The sequence below is a fragment of the Haemaphysalis longicornis genome, unplaced genomic scaffold, assembly GCF_048455015.1.
Source record: "Haemaphysalis longicornis isolate Haplotype H1 unplaced genomic scaffold, Haemaphysalis longicornis Haplotype H1 scaffold_10, whole genome shotgun sequence".
Classification (NCBI taxonomy): Eukaryota; Metazoa; Arthropoda; class Arachnida; order Ixodida; family Ixodidae; genus Haemaphysalis; species Haemaphysalis longicornis.
The window spans coordinates 130,423,873-130,433,323 of record NW_027526204.1 but is presented as its reverse complement, the minus strand read 5'-3'; the positions used below and the strand labels follow the sequence as shown (position 1 = coordinate 130,433,323).

Sequence of the window (9,451 nt, the reverse complement as noted above, 5' to 3'; positions counted from 1 at the left end):
TTTTCTTTCTGTAGGTCAATACGTGCATATATGATTATTGCTTCTACCTATTCAATCTATAAAATCATGTCTATTTCTACCTTCTATATTTCTGTAATCAATCTTTACGCTCGGGGAAGTATGGCATGCAATACCAACCGCGTACGAATGACAGGTCACTGAAGCCCTCAAGCCGACATTGCCAGCGAGCGCATTACAGTGACAAAGGACAAAGGCAGCTCTAGAGCTTGACAGAGGGTTTATTGCTAACAATGAAGGCAGTAACGCCGTCGGAGAGTATGACGGCATCCTACACCGGGCACGGCCGGAAATCCAGGACGGTGACGTCTTCCTCAGAGAGGCATGCAAGTTGGAGGCAGGACACCGCGTAATGCTGCGACATTAAAGAAAGCACATAAAACAGCCGCTGTAATAACGTTGCTTTGTGCGTCCACGTCATGCCCAGTGTTGCTTACCTTTTGGGTGACGAATGCCCGATAGGAGTGGGACGGTCGACCGCTGGAAGGCCACTCGAGACAGACTACGAACAGCAACAAAGTTGTAGGAAGGACACCGCGAACACAGCCTGGTCCTGCGACAGGGAAGAAAACACATCAGACCGCGTCCCCGTCATGCCCAGTGTTGCTTACCTTTTGGGTGATGAATGCCGATAGGAGTGGGACGATCGACCGCTGGAAGGCCACTCGAGACAGACTACGAACAGCAACAAAGTTGTAGGAAGGACACCGCGAACACAGCCTGGTCCTGCGACAGGGAAGAAAACACATCAGACCGCGTCCCCGTCATGCGCAGTGTTGCTTACCTTTTGGGTGATGAATGCCGATAGGAGTGGGACGGTCGATCGCTGGAAGGCCACTCGAGAAGACAGACTACGAACAGCAACGAAGTTGTAGGAAGGACACCGCAAACACAGCCTGGTCCTGCGACAGGGAAGAAAACACATCAGACCGCGTCCCCGTCATGCCCAGTGTTGCTTACCTTTTGGGTGATGAATGCCGATAGGAGTGGGACGATCGACCGCTGGAAGGCCACTCGAGACAGACTACGAACAGCAACAAAGTTGTAGGAAGGACACCGCGAACACAGCCTGGTCCTGCGACAGGGAAGAAAACACATCAGACCGCGTCCCCGTCATGCCCAGTGTTGCTTACCTTTTGGGTGATGAATACCGATAGGAGTGGGACGATCGACCGCTGGAAGGCCACTCGAGACAGACTACGAACAGCAACAAAGTTGTAGGAAGGACACCGCGAACACAGCCTGGTCCTGCGACAGGGAAGAAAACACATCAGACCGCGTCCCCGTCATGCGCAGTGTTGCTTACCTTTTGGGTGATGAATGCCGATAGGAGTGGGACGGTCGATCGCTGGAAGGCCACTCGAGAAGACAGACTACGAACAGCAACGAAGTTGTAGGAAGGACACCGCAAACACAGCCTGGTCCTGCGACAGGGAAGAAAACACATCAGACCGCGCCCCCGTCATGTCCAGTGTTGCTTACCTTCTGGGTGATGAATGCCGATAAGAGTGGGACGGTCGATCGCTGAAAGGCCACTCGAGAAGACAGACTACGAACAGCAACGAATTTGTAGGAAGGACACCGCGAACACAGCCTGGTCCTGCGACAGGGAAGAAAACACATCAGACCGCACCCCCGTCATGCCCAGTGTTGCTTACCTTTCGACGGTTCACGAATGTCCGACGGGAACGGAAGGACGCTGAAATGGAAATCGAGACAGACGACGAACAGCGAGCGACGCCACTTTTATTCATAAAATGCACCTAAATACAGGACACGCGTCTTCGAGCTAGACAGGACAGATGGAGACGTGTGCCTGCCTATAGCTAGAAGCATAGTGCATGTTTGCGTGAAATTAAGCGCAATGAGACGCGACACAAGGGTCGGGGAAGAAGGGGGTCAACCTGAAACGGAACCGAGGACACGAAAAGCCGCTACTCGCCTTTGCCACGACTCCAATTTGGTGCCGCGGACCGCCGAGCTGCGTTCCATGCTTCAGTGGTGCTCGCTGGATTTGGAGACTATTCCGAACGCCTTGAGTAATGAGGATGTGCGCATGCGCGAGCGAAGTGCGTAGCATACCTCGGTTACCCCGGCGTTCGGAAAGGAAGACCGAATGTCACCAAGGCTTAACGAGGCTTCCGAACTAAACACCGCCGCGAGCCTAGAGACAGCGGCGAAGGGCTTCAATAACGCCGCTGCGCTGCAGTCCCAAAAGCTAGGCCTAACGCACACCGCAAAGCTTTGGTGACAACCGGAGTCCCTGTGTGGCGACGGCCGATGAAACGTCCGGCTCCGAGGCAAATGCGCGCTCGGTTAAATAAACTCAAATTGGCCAAAGGTCCTGCCATAGCGAAAGAATGACGTGAAAGCCGGTTTCATGGGCACGCCGCACGTCTCCCCAGGCCTTTGGCCACGGAACTCACCACTGCGAAGTCGGCGAAGTGCTGTCGGTAGCAGAACACACAGGTCCGAGCGCGAGTCCGGAAAGGCACGCTTGTTCCGGAAAGCCGGGTGGGAGCGATGAATGCACACACAACAGCAAGATACTCTAGAAAAAGAAACGAAGAATCGCAAACAAACGAAACACCTATTAGCGCAAACCAAGAATTACTCGTAAGGCAGTGCGACGTCCAGGAACGTACCGTGCGTCGCCGCCGCTGGTGTGCCGAGCTACGTGGCCGAGCCTCAACTGCGCAGCAGCCGCATCGCTAAAAAAAAATTACTATCATGGCGCCATCACGCGCTGTTATTGGTCAGCTTTCGTCTTCTCTTTCCCTCTTTCGATTCATTGCCTATGTCATTGCCGGCTTCCAGAAAATTCTGCCTGTCGTAAAACAAAACACAACAGAAAAAGACGTTCGCCTTCCGCTCGTGGTTATCGCTGCAAATCACGACCCGGCGGTGAGCGAAGCATGAGGAGGCATTTTGTGGTGTGTCACGGCGCAAGATAAACCTTTGCTCCGCTATAATGCAAGCTTGCGCGCTGCGTGTGTTGCTTGCAAGTGGACTTTGGCTGGGGCGGTTGCACGGCGCTGGCCCATGCGGCCCGCCTTTCGGGGTCGTCGAAATCGGGAAAAAAGACGCCATCTTTCTTTCCAAGCGAAGCTTTCTTCGCCTCACTAACGACATCGCTCGTCGCAAAAAACGCACTGCAGGAAAGCCAACGTACACAACGAGTATCACAAAATTACGATGATGGTAAGCGAAGGCACATCAAGCGCCCCAATAAAAAAATTGGCGCAGCTTGCACTAATGGTGCAGGGCTGGAGAAACGCCAGAGCTGGCGGCCCCTCTCCTTTCGTCGGAGTCCCGGCTGTTGCACCTCACGTAGATTTCCGAACTTGCCGCTGAAAGTTCTCGATGACTGGCAGACCCGGATCGTTTTGTCCGCAGCCTTTCACATCTCTCCCAAACTGGACCGCGCGCTAGAACCCGTGGCAACCGGCTTCGCGAACTCGGCGTCTGTGCTCTTCACTTCAGGCGCAAACGCACGTGAACTGGTGAGAAGAAGAGCACGCGAGATATCACGCCACGAACGCTGGGCAGAGTGTTCTGGGAGGCCGAGATGGCCGACGCCGGCGCTCTTCACAATAAGGCACGCACTCAGGTGCGTTCTGTCTTTCTTCTTGGTATTTTTTCTGGTAACGCTATACGGCGGAACGAAAAGCTTAAACAGCTCTGCTTTTAAAAAAGCGTGCCGCGGTCAAAATCAAATACTCTGCCCCCCGCGTTATGAAGCCGACGTCTACCCGATTGTGTCATTCCGACGCTGTCGAAGCAGTTCACCTTAGTTCGGGTTTTGGACTTTGACTTCGACTCAGGGGCGGTATTCCCGTGTTTTGTCCCTTTTGTGTCCCTTTCAAAAGTGTCCCTCCTGAGCGAGCCCTGATTGGCTAAAAGCGAACACCCGGATGGGACGCCATGCAAGCACGGCGGAGCTATGAGCCGTGGCTACTCGGAGCAGACGATTTGGAGCAGACGGTCTTTCGTCGCCTTATTGTTGGTTCGCTCGCGGAACAATAAACTCATAAAAGATACTCTGATACGGTTTCAGTTCTTTAAAATGCGTTTGCAAGACCAGTTACGGTATTTGAATCAAAGGCCCACTGCTTAACCGGAAGTACACCACGATGAAAGGGACGCAAAAGGGATGTTTTCAAAAGGGACAGTTACGAGAATACCGCCCCAGGTTGCATGAAAGAAGGCTTCGCGTTCTAACCAGCTTTCTCTTGAGAAAAACGTCTTGATTTTTTCGAGGAAGGTAGTAAAAGTATACATCGCAGTCACGAACGCTACTTCGGGCGAGACTTGGCTGCTGAAGAGATTGTAATTTGAAGTGCGCCACACAGACGCAAAAAAATCCCATCCTAATTGCAATTTACAAGAAGGGCGGTACCAAAGAGCTTAACAATTATAGCAGAAGAACATGTTCGGCAAGTTAGTACTCAGTTGCGGAAAGCATTACGGCGCGAAGGTAGACGAAAATTGCGAAAGAACGCAGGACAAGCGCGGGCTATTAACTGTGTTATTTTATTTGGCGGGTTACAGGTACATTTATTCTGCAAATACGCGCATGCGTTGGTAGCTCGGTTCCCGTTCGCACCTGCGCGTATGGACAGGATAAACGTATACGTGGGTTACCTGTCAAATAAAGCAGTTGATAGTCGGCGCTTGCCCAGTGTTCTTTCTTAGTCTTCGTCTACCTTCGCGCTTTAATGTGTCCCACAGCCGAGACTTACAGACCCATCGGAGTATACTTTTGGTTGCACACGTTATTCACCAAGGCAGTAGTTATCTTCGAGGTGTTCTCTTCCCCGGGGCTTCTCCTCCAATCCGCAGTAGCGGTGAGGATCTCACCCCGGGTATCTCCAACCGACAAACTCAGCCTCCGATCAAAACTGTATACATTTATTTACAGCCCGGCGGGCGACTAAAAAACAGGACTCGCGCGGAGCCCAAAGACGACGGGCCGAGCTCTCCTGCACCCGGGCCGCGTCTCCCCTGTCTTCATCTTCCCTTCCTCCTGACGCTGACGGCCGGGGAAGAAGGAAAAGCCAGTTGTCTCCGTCGGTGGCCATCGCATGTGGTGGTGGTTAAGAGATCCGGTGCGCGCAGGCGTTCGAAATGCGCGGCGTCTCAAGGCGCCGCGCGACACGTGCATTTCATTTGTGCGCTGCTCGCCCCAGGGCCCCCGCCAGTTCGTGCGTCGAAGCGCCCGACAGCAGTTAAACGCGTAAGTGGCACCCTACATTTCAAACCAGTGGGGACAACAGGCTCGATTTGGGAAAGCTATACTGACTAATGGATAGCATTCACGGCACCTTTAACGTACGAAGGAAAAGTGAAACGAGGGGTGGAGGTTGGGGGAGGGGGGGGGGGAAGCAGCATGCGCTTTTAAAACCCGCCTCGGTGGCACTGGCTGAGGCGTTGTTGGGCTGCTGAGCCCAAGGACGCGGGTTCGATTCTCAGTTTGTCCATTTCATGCCTGTTTCGCAGTGTCCGTTTTGAGCGAACCCTGATTGGCTGAAAGCAGAGGACCCAGGTGCGCATGTGACACAGCACAAGCAATGCTGGGCGCCGGTTTCTGCGCACGTCATTGGTCAGGGGAGTCGGAAGCTGCAACTACGTCACGACCGAAACGGACGCGAGACGGACATTTTTTAAATGGCGTGCTCAGCAGACCGCCTCAGGCCCTCGTCGTTCCGCGCGGCCATATGAAGCTATCAAGGCGTGATACGGCTCTTGTCTTACGCCAGGTTCCCGGAGAGCCCGAGGACTTCGGTGCCCATTGACTCGAACACGGCGGCCAGGTTCGTAACAACAGGTGCATGGGTGCAAGGGGAACTGCGGGCCCAACGCGACTTGGCTCCCGTGCCTTATGGCCGGTATGGCCGGTGCTCTGAAAGGTCCCCTGACGAAGAATTGCGGCTCTGGTTGGGATTATTTATGCTATGGCCAGTAGTGGTCACGTGACCGCTCACCTACCTACTGGTCAGAATTTTTTTATCGCTCTTTCGAGTCAGGCACGCACGCGTATAGGGTTGCCGTTTTATCTCGCTTGCTTCGCCCAGGCGAAGCGAGCCGCCATATCATGGGCAGATTTGAGCGCAGTGCGATCGTGCGGACGTAACAACTCTCATATCGCTACGATTGGTTCCCGCATTGTCTGCTGGCTCCAAATGTGCGTATAGCTTTAAAACTTGCCGGTTCCGCACGCAGGATTTCATTTTGAATGTGGAGGGGGACCAAATGACGAAAAAGTAAAAAAAAAAGTATCCATTCTTTGACACGTTGGCTGAGTTGCCGTCTGTGCGCGTTGCATTTTAAAAAAACTGCAGCCGCATCTATAGCACCCGTGTCAACAACGCCCTGCCATGCAATACCCGAGACATTTATTATTGCGGTCAGTTTTCTTGACATCAAACTGTTATGAATGTTGAACCTCGTTATAACAAAGTTGCACCGCGTCAGTAAATAAGTTCGTTATATCCGATATTCGTTGTAACAGTACATGTGAAAATCGGCTCTAACAAATCGTTAACCTGACTCACGCCAAAATCCCAAACACGAAAGCAACGAGGTGTATCCTAGGTGCCCTAGGTGTCTCCTGGGGGCATTTAAAACTAAATGGACTGTAACATGACAACGAGAAATTACAGCACAACAGAGTTGGTTTGACAAAAGAGGCCTGCTTTCTTATTTATTTGAAGAAGGATGTGATCCCCGTTTGGCGGCCTTTCTCAGCACTGCAGGATGACGTTTTGCACAGTGTCCAGGTACAAAAAAGGCCTTTTCTACTTTCGTAGTTCTAATCTTTTATCTTTTGTTTTGCTTTTTTAAGCTATTTCGAGTTTCGAGCCACGCGCGAACGAAATATTTCTTCGTTATAGCCGATACCGGGGTGGCTCTCGCGGTTTCGGTTTCGTTATAAAAAGAGTAAATGTTACTGAAATAAAGCGTAACCAACGAACGTTTATATTTAGTTCGCTATAGCCGATAATTCGCTATATCAGTGTTCGTTATAACCAGGTTCGACTGTATGAAGTGCGTGTATGAAGTTCGACTCTCTGAAGTGCGCACTCGCCAAGTGTGAGTGAGCAACGGGAGGGGGAACGTTGCGCATACGAAGAACGGCGCCGCGAACAGCGCCGGGGGTTCCCCCGCGATGACGCTACACTGCGCAATATTGTGCCAGTAACCCCGAGCGCGAGCGCCAACGTCGGGCCGACCGTGCAGCTTGTACGGTGATGGCGGTTTTGCGAAGCCGCATAGCGGCATTTAAATAAACAATGCCGCACTACCAAGCCGAACGTGTGCACGACTTCATTACTGGGTATAAAGGGGCGCGTAACGTGACAGTTGCGGGACTCAGTTCAGAAACACTTCATTTACCCGCGTGATAAACCTGAAGATAAACACCGTGGTCGCCTCTTTTCGGCTGCGAAGGTTAACAATCTCCCCAGGGTGTAACGGCCGAACACTTTTAAATGCAGAGCATTTCTTAGCCTCGCCTCTTCCTGCGTCGGACGGCGTCCACAGCTCCGCGTCCGCAGCAGGTGCGCCTCTCCTCTTTCCCTCCTCTCTCTCAACAGCAGCTGGCGCGCGCATGCGTCGTAGTCAGCCCGTTCGCTCCGTCGCGTTCTCGGCGTAACAGGTGCGTGATAGCAGCGCGCTGCTTGCGCATGCGCGCTCTCCCCCCCGTACTGCTCTCCCTCTACTGCGCGTGCTGCAAATATAAAGCGGCTAGCGGTCGCTCGTGCTTCAGTCACTGCGTTGCTCCTTCCTTCCTTGGTTGACGCTCGCTCCCACGTTTACTCGTGTCTGCTACTCCAGCATCGGGAAGAAGCGATGGAAGCAATACTGCCCTCAACCAGTATTGAGGCCCCAATGCTCTGCATTTACTCGTGTTTCCCTCGCGGGAAGGCGCGGAATTTTTTCATTTTTTTTCGGCCGATGATCCCAAGTTCGCTAACAGTTCTTTTATATGTACCGCTGTGGATAGCGTTCTCTGACGCCCTCGCTACCACGTAGCGACTGCGCATCTGGCAAAAACTAAAGTGTTATACGCCACCTGTTAGGCTTGGTTTTTTGTGTGGGGATACGTAATGAACGACCGCGCATACCAAAAAACCTTCAAGCTAAGCACCTTCGCACCGAAGGAGTGCAGATTGCAACGCTTACGCAATTTCTATTCGCGATGTATTGCGCAAAGCACTTGCAGCCTTGGTGTTGTGACGCGCATGTGCAAAGGATGCCATGCCTTTGACAGGCCATACCAATTGATCGAAGACTTTGCCACCTTGAGTAGGCCCAGCAAAGACAGTGGAACAACCGCGACATTCGCTCCGGAGCCACAAGCGGTAATTTCTGCGCTCCGCCGCGTATCTCGCGCGTTGTGAATCGACCATACGTATATTTCCTGTATGAACCGCCGGCAGGACGCTCGATAGGACGTATAGTCTCTTTCCTTTATTTGCCAGACCAACTTCGGCAAAGTGTCCTTTGTTTTTTTTTTATAGAAGGGGCAGAGTTATTTCAGTGTTGGGCGAAATATGTACTCGAGGGTTGTAATTCTGCCGGAGAAACCTTATAGTGCACTATCGGCAGGTTCCGGATTAGCCGGGGAAATGTGGCACATGGGTTGGCAATTTGTTTTTCGTCGTGCAGCGCGTCCATGTTCATCGTTTTCTGCGTGACCGTTATCCCGTGCCAAGCTCGCGCGCGACAACCGCTATTTTCCTTGCGTCCTCGTAAACACTATAGATTCTAGAAGGCAAGCTTTGCGCTGCGACAAAGCTGTTCCAATCACTTCTCGTCACGCAAGCTCACGCAGTCCTGTGGTGGACTATAGGCAGACCCCAATTTGAGGGCTGTTACAGCCGCAAATGTATTACCAAGTTGCTGAGCGCTGTGAAAAAATGGCCGCGACGATGGAAGGATGGCGTTCATATCCTATCGCGTTCGACGATTCCACGAAGTACGAAGCCAACATTTGTCGTCGAGAGGCACGCACACACTAGCGCTCGGCATTCTCTTGTTTCTTTTTTTAAACTTCCGGGCGGTCGCCTCAATCTTGGTTAATCTCCCTATAAGTGGGTATGCTTGGCTTGACAAACGTGCTCCGGGGACGCTGGGCGGTCGCCGCGATGCACGCACACACGAGCGCTTGGCATTTTCTTTGTATTTTTAGCTGCCGGGAAGTCGCCGTGAGTCACGCGCTCCCGTGCGTGCACTCGGCATTTCCTTAGTGCTTTTAAAGGAGCCGTGACGACAAAATACAAGTTGGGTTTATTAGAAAGACTGCTTAGTCCCGATAACAATGATACCAATATCATCACAATCTTCGAAGAAATAACGGAGATATTAAAGAAAACGTGTGAAGCAGTCGCGACCCCCTAGCGAATTTCCCGCAACTTTTCTATGACGTCAC

At 52.4% G+C, this 9,451-nt stretch overlaps 1 long non-coding RNA gene across 2 annotated transcripts; it reads right to left on the bottom strand.

Moving 5' to 3' along the window:
* Positions 1-205: 205 nt before the first annotated feature.
* LOC144159338 (uncharacterized) lies at positions 206-2,798 on the bottom strand. Of its 2 annotated transcripts, XR_013320278.1 has the most exons (10): positions 2,664-2,798; positions 1,677-2,569; positions 1,501-1,618; positions 1,325-1,442; positions 1,152-1,266; positions 979-1,093; positions 803-920; positions 630-744; positions 456-571; positions 206-373 (listed from the first exon to the last, which is right to left on the bottom strand). It is a non-coding gene; the product is annotated as an uncharacterized LOC144159338 (long non-coding RNA). The 2 variants fall into 2 exon arrangements; XR_013320277.1 differs by having other exon boundaries at positions 207-373; positions 1,501-2,569.
* Between the last annotated feature and the right edge of the window lie 6,653 nt (positions 2,799-9,451).